Raw genomic sequence first — 12,640 nt, 5'->3', positions numbered from 1 at the left:
AGAATTATATTGAGGGCACGTGCTAGACATTGTGTACTTTGATTACCTTTAATAGGAGACATATAAATACATGAAACAGCCTAAGGAGCTCCCTGAAAGTGATGGATTAGGTTAAAAATTGGTTGATTAACAGAAGACAGAGTATAGTGGTAAATGGAATTCACTTAGAGGAAGGAAGAGAAGTAGCAGTATAGTGCTTAGAGCAGCAGGTGCTTCTTGTTATTTGGGCAAATCTCGTAACTCTCCATTGCCTTAGATTGTAAGCCCCCTAGGGACAGGGAAGTAGCTACTGAACATGAATGTAATTCACCTTGAACTACTACTGGAAATGTGTGAGCCAAATATTAAAAAAAGAAGTTTGCTCACTATCTTTGTGAGCAATGTTGTAGAAGAGTTAGAAGAAAGTATTTGCCTTTTGCAGATGACACAAAGTTCTGAGAAAGTAGTCAGAATGAGAAGCAATTTGAAAAACGTTATCATCTACGAGCATATGTTATTTTGTGTCTTCAGGTGTGTCCCACCCCTGCTAGCATTGAATGCAAAGAGGGATTTTTTATTATATAAAATAAGTACCCCTCTAAAAGTCTGAAGGAAGGTCATATTCTAATTTTATGATGATGTAATATGGAATATTCAAATTCTTCTGAAGGAATGGTTTTGGAATTTTTGGAATTCTTTCTGCCTTCCTGCAGAGGAGCTGGAATTCGTGGAAAATTCATCTGGACTTGTGAAAATGGGTCTCTAAGTTGAGATGTTCTTTGAGCAAAGGATCAGAAGTTTTTTTGGTTTTTTTTTCTTCCTGTGACAAAACAGTGGATTTTAAGCCTGTAACTTGTATTAATTATTTCTTGAAATGTATTTCTCTAGTTTGACCAGCAAGTGGTGCATGTTTATTTTTAAAGCTGTTATTAAGAACTGACCATTCCTTCTTTAGTTAACACAGATAAGAGGTAACCTGCATTGATGTGACCATCTATTTTAAAAACTTGTTGTTCTGGGCTATGATTGGCCCAGGAGCTCATTTTCATTTAGAATATACTGGCTTTTGCTCCAGTCGTAGCCAGGGAGAAAAGAGAGAGGGACCTCTTTGCTGAGGCCCTGTGAAAAGTGAGCCACTATATGTCCTGATCTCCCCAGGTAGTATTTAGAAAGTAAACAAATGTTTACTTAGTGTTATAATTGGTCCACATTTCAGTTACCTGTTACTGTTTGCTGATCAAACCTTTTCTGTTCATTGTTCTAATTTTTCATGACAACAAACTTTTTTTAGTTTATTGCCTCTGAATTGACTAATAATCCTGGTGGTTTGTGTGTTGGATCTGTGAGTACTTTCCAGGAACTATGGGACCACTGGGAGTGTGGCCCCAGTAACCTAGAAATCACTGGGGATAATTTGAGACTCACCCAGAAATGGTTGGGACTCAGTCAATGTGAGGAGGGTGCTAGTGTAGAGCACAAGTGGCAGGTACAGGCGGACCTGAACTGTGCTGGGGATAGACCCTCTAAGTGGCCGCGGGGTAGCCCCAAGCGGGTGGCTAGGCATTTCGTGACACTCCCTCCCATGCCATGTGTATTGCCAGAGCTTGTGGAATGAGGGGGTGGTCAGAAGGACTGTGGTTGAGATGAAGACTACCATTGAATTTTGAAGACATTTTCCTACCTTACAAATCCCTCCTGGGAAGAGTCAGTACTCAAGGTTGATATTAGAGACTACTATGAGTTTGAGAAGTGAGAAGAGTCTACATGTTTTTTGGAAGCTAGAAGGCTCAAGGAGCCTAAGATAGAAAGAAAAGTCTCAATGGGTCTGAAGAGAGAAAAGAATAGGCTGAAATTCAGGAATCAAGAAGAAAGGAGGAAAGGCTATTGATCTGAATTGAAATCTTCACTTCAGTGCATGGCAGTGATTAAAATGCAAACAGGAATATTAGGAAAGTGATGGAGAATAAAATAGAGTCTATTATAATGCTTCTGTTTTGCTCCATGGTATGACTGCATGTTGAGTACTGTGTGCAGTTCTGGTCGCCTCATCTCCAAAAAGATGTAAAGGAACCAGAAAAGCATGGACGTAGTTTGACTGTTTCATTTGGAGGGGGGCAAAGAATGGGGCGGAGCATATTAGCATTTTCATTTGCATATGTATATATTCAAATGAATATGCTAATATGGAGGAAGGAAGGGAAAAAACCTGTCCCCTCCATCAATCCCTGTTGTCCAACAATTCTCCTCTCTCCCCTGTCCATCCTGTTTCTTTCCATCCCATTCTATCCAGTGTGTCCCTCCCCCCCCTCTCTCCCTTCACAGCATCTACCAAGAACGACAACGTGGATGCAGCAGCTCACAGGTTTGCTTCCTGTGTTTTGAGTGAACAGCGACGGCTGTGCGGGGGAGTGGAAATCGAGATTAACCAAATGGCTTCCTTACTTACAGTGGACTAGATAGGCTGGCTCACTCCACTCCTGAAGCTGCAGCGGCAAACGGGCAGGCGGGATGCACAGAGAGGGCGGGAGGCGAGGGATGGAATCGGGCCTGGCTGCTTGCTGCTGCCTTTACGCCCGCCCGTTCGCAGCTGCAGGCAAGAAGATTCAGTTGTCGTCGTTTGGGGGGGCATTGACCCCCCTCATCCCCCTCCAGTCTACGCCCATGCAGAAAAGTTATTGAAAAGGACAGCCAAAATTATAAAGGGGAAGATACAAGATGGAAGGCTAAACAGATTAGCCTTTTCAGCTGAGATCGGAAACGACAGAGAGGGGATGTAATAGGTGGCTGTAAAATCATGAGTTTGGTGGAACAAGTCAGGACCCTGTCTGGGACACAGGTGGCCTCTAGGACTTTGAGTCATTTTGGTATAAGCAAAGATTGCAAAGTCCATAGAGTAACTTCCAAGGCAAGTTTATTAATACTTGATGTTTATTATAGCATTCAAAACAGTAGAATACCTTGCAATTGTCCATAAACAAGAATCAAACAAAGATAAGAGATCACACAGGAGCAAGGTACACCAGAACAGGAATGGAATTCAGAAGCAGTGGAACAAGGAATCTAGAAACAAGGCCTTGGCACAGGATACAAGGAATGAAAGGTACAGAACAATGACTCACCAAGGAATCAGCCCAGAAATAGGGCAGGTGTATCCCAATCCCTCTGGGTTGGCCCTACCAGGAACAATTAGAACCCCTTAGAGGAGGAGTAAGCTAATTTAACCCTGCATAGCACAAATCAAGCTCTCTATCATGCCTCACAGAATAGATAAATAGGAAACAGTTGCAAACCCTGTCAGAGAGTACAAAGACTCGAGGACACTCCATAAAACTAATAGGTAGCATATTTATATTTATCATAGGAGATATATTTTTACTCAATGTACATTTACACTATGAAATTTATTGGTGGAGGATATGGTCAAAACAGTACTGTTGGGTTTAAAAATGTTTTAGACAAATTCCTGGATGAAAAGTTCAGAAACCATTATGGGGATAGGCATAAAGGAATCCTGTGCAGAAGGAATGGATCCACAGAAGCTTAGCTGAAATTGGGTGGCGGGGGGAAGAGGGGTTGGTGGTTGAGAGGCTAGGATAGGGGAGGGCAGACTTATACGGGGTCTGTGCCAGAGCCGGTGATGGGAGGCGGGACTGGTGGTTGGGAGGCGGGAAATACTGCTGGACAGACTTATACGGTCTGTGCCCTGAAAAAGACAGGTACAAATCAAGGTAAGGTATACACATATGAGTTTATCGTGGGCAGACTAGATGGACCGTGCAGGTCTTTTTCTGCCGTCATCTACTATGTTACTATGTATCTTGGAAGGAGGAGATCATTCTATCTTCTCCATTGGTGTGATGTATAGACCTCCAAATCAGATGGCGGAAATGGACAGAATCTGCCCTAAGAAATGGAAAAGGTGGTAATGAAGGAAGAGGTAGTATAATTCACCTTAAACTACTGTTGGGAGACTTCTGTGTATGGACTGAAATATTCTGTCTGTAGACTCTATAAGAAGTAGAGAGATCATGGGTTCTTTTCAAGGATCTCTACTCAAACGGTGTTGGAACCTCTGATGAAAGGGATGACACTGTATTTGGTACTCACAAACAAAAACAGTGGGATCAATTCTATAACTGGGTGCTTCCATTTAGGCACCTTGAGGGCAGCCAATAGAAGGCTATTATATAACAGAACCTAGGCAAGTAGGTTCCATTATAGAATACTAGCAAAATCCAGTATCGGCTTTCCTAACATTTAGGTCCCTGCACATACCCCAGCCATAGACCTGGCATAATTGCAGGTGCCTAAATGCAGAAAGGATGGCACCCAGTCATAATAGCCCCAACAAAAAAGCCCTGACAAAACAGCCTTGTAACAAAATAACCCTTGACGTTTCACACCTTAAAAAAATAGCCCTTGACAAAATGGCTCCGCCTACAAAACAACCCTTGACAAAATAGCCCCTACACAAAATAGCCCCCTTAACAAAACAGCCCCCTAAGAAAAAAATAACACATCACAAAAAATATAATAAACTACAACTGAAATCTTCACTGATAAAGACTCCTACCAGCATTCAATTGCATAAAGCATATATAAATAAACAACATTCTATAGCTACAAACTGGTATTCATGATCTGCTCTGCTATTTAAAGAAACTATTCTTCCATCATCATTGCTAATTAAAAAAAACAACCCAATATTATCATCATTTTCATAGTCTTACTAACCTTATCCTGTTTGACAAGGTAAGATTATTAGGAAAAATGCAGTCCCATATTCTGGGCAGCCTGATTGGGCCCTTTTGTCAGGGGGCTAACTTGTCAAGAGTTATATTGTGGGCAGGCCATTTTGACAGTGGCTGTTATGTCAGGGACTATTATGTCAGGAGCTTTTGTTGTTTGGAGCTTTTTTGTCGGGACTATTTTGACCAGATACCAGAAAGGACACATGTAACTTATAGTATTCTGGAAGTTAATGTGTAAGTGGGAGCCCTGTCTGTGTCCCATCTGTGTTTTGCCCCATTTTACACTCCCTTTTAAATGCCCACTATGTAGGTTCAATGTGTATTTGTAGAATAGCACTTAGGCATCATTGTGGCATATTTGCATGTATGCACCTATATGTGTGTATGCTAGTATTTTAAACATTTACGTTCATTATGGACATATAAATGTTGGTGCCTAGTTTACAGAATTGCCTTTTATATGTCCAGTGTCTGAGCAGGCGCTCACCTGACCACCAGTGATCATCAAACAGTTTTATTTGTTGTAAGAGCTAAGGTAGGGTCCAGATGCATCAATTCACTCCTAGATTTCAAAAAAATGATAGTGTTAAAAAAATGGGCAGTTACCTTAAGGAAGTAAGGCTTCCTTCTGAAATCAGAGGCTGGAAAGAGCTAAAGGAAATGGAATAATTGTGGATTAAACTATTAAGAGAGGCATAACCAGCAGAAAGGAGGAGATAAAATATCCCCTATATAGCTGATTAGTGAGGCCTTATTTGGAATGGTTATTCAGCTTTCGAAAATGGAAAGACATTGGAAAAATTGAAAACAGTGGACTAAAGTCAAAGGAGCTTGGTAATAAAGCTTTGTGTAAGGAACATTAAAAAAAAGCAAGAAGGAAATTGATATGGTGTATTGTACAATTCAAGGCAGTATGATTTTATCAGAGACTGATCATGTCAGATGAATCTGATTGATCTCTTCAGTTGGGTAACCAGAGAATTATATTGAGGGCATGTGTTAGACATTGTTTACTTTGATTTCAGCAAAGCCTTTAATAGGAGTCTCATGAATAAATTAAGCAGCCTAAGGAGCTCCCTCAAAGTGATGGATTAGGTTAAAATTGGTTGATTAACAGAAGACAGAGTATAGAGGTGAATGGAATTCACTTGGAGGAAGGAAGAGAAGTAGAAACATAGTGCTTAGAGCAGCAGGTGCTTCTTGTTACTTGGGCAAGTCTCATAACTTTCCATTGCCTTAGATTGTAAGCCCCCTAGGGACAGGGAAGTAGCTACTGAACATGAATGTAATTCACCTTGAACTACTACTGGAAATGTGTGAGCCAAATATTAAAAAAAAAAGTTTGCTCACTATCTTTCTGAGCAATATTGTAGAAGAGTTAGAAGAAAACATTTGTCGTTTGCAGATGACACAAAGTTCTGATAGAGTAGACAGAATGAGAAGCAATTTGAAAAAACTAGAAGATTGATCAATTATTTGGCAGCCAAGCTTTAATGTGAAGATATGCAGATTAGTGAATTTGGAGATACGGAAATGGAAAGGTGTTCTCTGTCCTGGTTCATGGACATTAGCCTCTTCCTGATCACATAGATCTCCAGATGATACTGTCTGAATATTTCAAGGTAGTAAATCAGTGTGGTAAGGCAAAAGGTGGTGGCCCAAGTCAGAAAGCTGCTCACTGCATAGTGAACAACAACCATAGAAGAACCAAAGTCCTTTGCACAGATACACAGATAGACAAATACAGCGGGGGGGCGGGGGGGGGTGACACCAAGGATGATGCAGAAATGACACGTCCAATGGACTAAAAAGTTCACATCAAGTGCTTTATTTAAGAACAAATGGAATCGACATGAGTCGTGTTTTGGCCATAGAGGCCTGCCTCAGAAGTCCCTAAATAATACAGAACATTAACAAAAGAAGATTGTCATAAGCAAAAGTATATTTAAAAAGTATAAATAACAGGTGACACAGTTAAATAAAAACTTATGTAGACATATATACACAAATATATATAAAAATATAAATAAATGTAAGGATGACTTAAAGATCATGACACAGTAATAGAGCATATAACTAAAACATTGCATAATGCTTAGATATAAATCTTAATGAACAATCGATCAAAAAGATATATATAAAATATCATAGACAACCATATATTCAGTGCTAAATAAGGTGATTTCAATTACCCCGATATTGACTGGATAAATGTAACATCAGTGCAAGCTAGAAGTGAAATTCCTTGATGGAATCAAGGACTGATTTATGGAGCAGCTGGTTCAGGAGCCAACAAGAGGAGGAACAATTCTAGACCTAATCTTTAGTGGACCGAATGATCTGGTGCAGGAGGTAATAGTGATTATTATTGTGTTCCCCAGTTTGTTAGCCTCTCTAATTTCTGATGACATTTCTACATCTGTCCATTCTGGCCAGGTGGACGGTAGTACACTCCTATCACTATCCGTTTCCCCTTTACACATGGAATTTCAATCCATAAGAATTCCAAGATGTGTTTTGTGTCCTGTAGAATTTTTAGTCTATTCGATTCAAGGCCCTCCTTAACATACAGTGCTACCCCTCCACCAATTCGATCCACCCTATCACTGTGATATAATTGGTATCCCAGTATGACAGTGTCCCACTGGTTATCCTCCTTCCACCAGGTCTCAAAAATGCCTCAGTGCAACCACCTCCTGCAGCAAGTGGTTTTGTGTTGCAGCCCCTTGCTGCAGGAGGTGCAGTAGGGTTACAGTGTTGTCCAGTGGGGAGGGGGAATTGTCTGCAAGACACAAGTTTGTACACCAGGGTTCAGGGGATTGCCCTTCTTGCCTTCACAGACATCATTCTTTTGATGGCCAAGTTGTGCAGTGCCCTTCCCATTGTCAGTGACAGAAATCACTGGTGGTGGTGGGAACGACATTACAAAGGAATGGGTGAAAGGTGAGGTGGACATGGGGACAGAGAGTGCCCCTTCTGTGCAGCATGTGCAGTATTGCAGTGAGTGACAGGAGCTGTGGGACAGGGCAGGGTGGAGGGAGGGGTGCATGTATGTGTAGTCACTCATAGCAGCTCTATATGGAAGGTTTCTGATCATTGGATGTGGACATTAATTAAATTTATGTATGTGCACATATATATTTCTGTGATTACTCATGAATGAAGGAATTCAGTAGGAGCGAGCTTTGATTGATGAGGGAACTGTTACATGTGCTGCTTCAGGAGGGGGTCTTCAGTACCCTGCCCATTTCCAGTGCTGGTACATTCTTGGGACTGTCATGAAGAGGGGGAAGGAAGTGGCAGGCATTGCTGAACACTTATCTTCCTTAGCTTCCCTCCGGATCAGGATTGGATTGATGGTTTGTGCACGCCTACCTGGTCCGATCCAGAGGGACTAAAGGAAAGCAAATTAGCAGGTAAGATCTAATTTCTCCTTGCCAGGGTATCTGTTATTATGGTCCAGGCCCTTATGGAGACATTCCTGGGGGGCAGATGGTGTTGCCATTTGAACCGGCACCTTCTGTACCTTTGGCAGAGCCTGATGAGGAGCTGAGTCTCTGCGCCACTATAATTTAGGCGACCAAAGTGATAAAGGGGATGGGACAACTTCCCTATGAGGAAAGACTGAAACGGCTTGGGCTCTTCAGCTTGGAGAAAAGACAGCTGAGGGGAGATATTAAACTCTGGAATTTGTTGCCGGAGAATGTGGTAAAAGCAGTTAGTTTAGTGGGGTTTAAAAAAGATTTGGATTGTCACAATCGTAGTGGGGGTGGGCCTATGCTGCCACGGCGGTAGCGCAGCTTGTTTCCACCTGGTGTCACAATTGCGGTGCTAGCGCGGCTCCTTCCTACCTGACTTCCGGAGCCAGCTCAGCAGTTCAGGCAGCCGCTGCAGAGATTGTGTGGCTTTCCGGGCAGGTCCAATTTGGCAGTGTGGACAGCTTTCCTGAGTCCTCCCCTTTTTGGAGCGGTTCCTCTCAGACAACAAAATACTTGAAATGTATTAATATAGAAACAAATATTATCTAGAAATAAGGAAACATTAGAGGGTATGAATAGAGGTTGCAGGGTGGTAGACTTAGGAGTAACATCAGGAAATATTTTTTCATACAGATGATGGGGAAAAGCCTCCCTGGTAGAGATGGTAGAGACAAAAACAATAACAGAATTAAAAAAATGTATGGGATCCATAGTGGATCCCTATATAGAAAGAGGTTGTAATCAAAGCAAAATTTAAATGACCTTCATACTTTAATCTGGACATACAGGAGTGCAGGTACAATCTAACTGCCTTGTTGGCCAAACTGGATGGACCGTATAGGTCTTTATCTGCCATTATATGCTATGCTACTATCAGGCTCATTTTCAAAATAGAAAAACGTCTAAAATGTTGCATAAAGTAGCATTTGGACGTTTTTCTCACAAAAACGTCCAAATCAGTATTTTCGAAACTTATTTTTAGACATTTTTCTATGAAGTCCGTCAGAAGTGTGTCCAAATCTAAAGGGGGCATTCCAGGGGTGTGTTCAGGCCGGGACTTGGGCATTCCTAAGACTTAGATGTTTTTCAGCCATAATGAATCAATAAAATAGTCCAGGACTAAAACGTAGACGTTTTGCGCTAGACCTGTTTTTATAACGAATAATTTACAAAAAGGTGCTCTAAATACCCAGATGACCACTGGAGGAAATCAGGGATGACCTTCCCTTTTTCCCCCAGTGGTCACTAAATCCCTCCCCCCCCCCAAAAAAAAAAAAGTGATGAAAAGCATTACTTGCCGGTCTCTATGCCAGCCTCAAATGTTATACTCAGGTCCATTAGAGCAGCAAGCAGATCCCTGGAGTAGTCTAGTGGTGGGTGCAGTGCACTGCAGACAGGTGGACTCAGGCTCCTACCTCCCTCTAACTGTTACACTTGTGGACAAAACTGTAAGCCCTCCAAAACTCACCAGAAACTCACTGTACCCACATATTGGTGGTCCCTTCACCTGTAAGGGCTATGGTAGTGGTGCACAGTTGGGGGTAGTGGGTTTTGGGGGGGCTCAGCAGACAAGGTAAGAGAGCAATGATGAGATGTGTACCTGGGAGCATTTTATGAAGTCCACTGCAGTGCTCCCTAGGGTGCCCTATTGCTTGCCTGGGATGTCAGGGGGACCAGTCTACTAAAAAGGCTGGCTCCTCCTACTTCCCAATGACTTGATTTTGTTTGTTTTGCACTTGGACGTTTGTTTTTTTTTTTTTTTCAAAAATAGACCAAAAAAGAAAATGTCCAAATCGCAAAACCTTTTTCAAAACGGTATTTAAAAAAAAAAAAAAAAAAAGATAAGACGTTTTTTGAAAAATGCCTTCTTTCCTATTCAGGGTTTGGACATCTTTTGCAAAACGCCCGAAGTCGGACTTAGACGTCATATCGAAAATGCCCATCCACGTGTATGGGTACCAGCAGGAGTGATCCCCCAATCTCTCCTGCTTTTGCAGGTGCCAGGTTAAAAATGACATCTGTGATCCCTAGGGTATTACCGCTAGGAGTCAAACTGCCACATAAAGGTCTTTAACTTTTTGCCTTTATGTGACAGCTTGAAACTTAGCAATTAGCACTACATGACTTCTGCTAGGGGTCACAGGTGCCATTTTGAACCCCAACAAATCCCAATCACTCCAGCTCCTGCCAGTACCTCAGTCAGGGAATAGTTGAAGTAGCCCTAGAGTGGAGGGAGTCATGATTGTGGGTCTAGGAGCGATGCTTGCCCCTCTAAGGAAACCTAATAATTTTTCATTTAAAATGATAAGTTGAAGGAATGAAGATACACAATTAAAAATAATTATGGGTTCATAGGGTATGTCGTCCTGAATCTAATCTAATCTTCTTGACCTAGCTAATTTTAGAATCAAGGTGTTTTTTATGAACTGACTCATTACAGCCAGTCTTCATTTACTCGCTAGCCACTGACAAAGAATTTGGAAATTATGTTTGCCTTTATCTTTGGAAGCAAAAGCTTGTGGCTCACTCCTGACTAGAATGCAGAAACATTAGTTGCTAAGCAGCAAATCACCAGAACTTAGCAACCCTAGTACCTACAGCAGTGGGAACTAAATGGCTAAGGGATTCGTTTTCAAAGCACTTAGACTTACAAAAGTTCTAAAGGTTACTATGTAACTTTCTAAGTGCTTTGAAAATACGCCTCCAAGTACTCTACCTAGGAACATTGTAACTGTGTGCCAGAATATAAATAATGTCCTTGGGGTTCAGATAAAGAGCAAGCACCTGAAACTTTAGTTATGAAGCAAGTGGCTGCTACCAGAATGACATAAATTCATGCTCTATAATTGTAAGCCAAGCTGATTGGCCTGAAAGCATAATTTCTAGCATAGTGTCACACAATTTTGGATTGTACAAACTGGTAATATTATTTATTGACAGCTAAATGCTAATTATAGTTCTCTGTAAGCCTCCCCTACTTTGGCTAGAGTCATGAAAATTACATTGAGATAAGATATGATAGTTTTGGAGTGGACTGGGATGAAACAGGACATGAGAACACCTAAGGTCAAAGCAGTCAGCTTAAATAAATGCCATCCTTTCAAAACTGGAATGTTGAACAAGAGTAGAGAGATCATGAAAGGGCTAAATATGAATCAACTAGGAAAAAATGCCCGTTTCTGAAACCAATGAAACGGGCACTAGCAAGGTTTTTCCTCAGAGTGTGTATGTGTGAGACAGTGTGCGTGAGAGTGACTGTATGAGAGAGAGTGAATGTGCGAGTGTGGCGGGCTTGGATGGGGGTTGAACGTTGGGGGGGGGGGGGGAGTAGGGCGATACAGAGATAGAGCGTGAGTGTGCATCTATCCATGTCCTGCATCAGAGTGTGTGTGGGGGGGGGGGGATTGACAGAGGGGGGAGGGGACGGGTGTCTGACAGATCATGTGTGTCACATAGAGATCGTGTGTGTGTGTGTGTGTGTGTGTGCATGTGTGTCAATATGAGAATGTGTGTTGAGAAGTGGTGGGTAGGGGGGAGTATCTGTGTGTGTGTGACTGCATCCTGCCAAGTAATTGCTGCTGTCCCCCGAATTGCCAATGTGGTTTACCATTCTGTACTTCCTGTGTGCACAACCCTGGGTCCAGAGAGAGTGTTTGTGAAAGTGAGTTGAGTGTGTATGTTGTGTGTGGTTTTTGTTTTTTTTTGTGGTTTGGTTTACCTGTTGTGTAGCATCTGCTGTCCTTTTGTCTTCCCTCAGTACAATGTAGGGCCAGGTGTGATGTTGGTGTTTGCAGCTGCAGCAGAATGGCCTTTCTGGCCCTCTGTGCTACAGCTGTAGTGTAGTGGTACTTGTGCTGGAATGTCCTACAGAGAAGGCTGCAGTTGGGAGTAGCGTCGGTCCCAGCCTGCTTGAGGCAGTCTGTTTGGGAGACGGCAGCTGTCATGGGCACAGGGATCGGGTTGCGTCAGTGCGAGTTGGTGGGGGGAAGGGTGATAGAGGCTGGAGGCGCGTTTGGGGAGCGAGAAGCAGCCTTGCCCTGGGGGGTGGAGATTGTTATATGTAAGTGAGAACACAGAGGTGTTGAACGGTAGGTGCTGTGTCGCTCCCTGCTCCCGATTCGCCGGCAGACACCGTTCGCCAGCCACAGCCGTCACCCACCTCCTTTTCCCCGATGGACATTCGCAGGCGGTGGTCGCTGACGGTGGCGGCGCCGACGAACCTGTAACAATCTACACAGATTGGCCGTGGCGTCATCACGGTCGACGCGAGGGTGTGACAGAGACATGGTGAGTAGAGAGGCTTCACCAACACGAAGTTACGAACCCTTCACAGAAGTGGGTGGAGCTTGGGGGCTTCATTCAAACGTTGGGGTTGCAAATTATGTTTGGATGGGGCGTGGCTGGGGGCGTGGCTGAGAGCGGGTGTATGAG

General features: G+C 42.7%; 1 protein-coding gene across 1 annotated transcript in view; it reads left to right on the top strand.

Moving 5' to 3' along the window:
* The window catches only part of LOC115459561 (nucleoside diphosphate kinase 7-like), a 542,835-nt gene that overhangs the window by 298,193 nt on the left and 232,002 nt on the right, over positions 1–12,640 (top strand). The window lies entirely within an intron of this gene.

The sequence above is a fragment of the Microcaecilia unicolor genome, unplaced genomic scaffold (assembly GCF_901765095.1).
Source record: "Microcaecilia unicolor unplaced genomic scaffold, aMicUni1.1, whole genome shotgun sequence".
NCBI lineage: Eukaryota > Metazoa > Chordata > Amphibia > Gymnophiona > Siphonopidae > Microcaecilia > Microcaecilia unicolor.
This window is presented reverse-complemented; position numbering and strand designations above follow the sequence as displayed.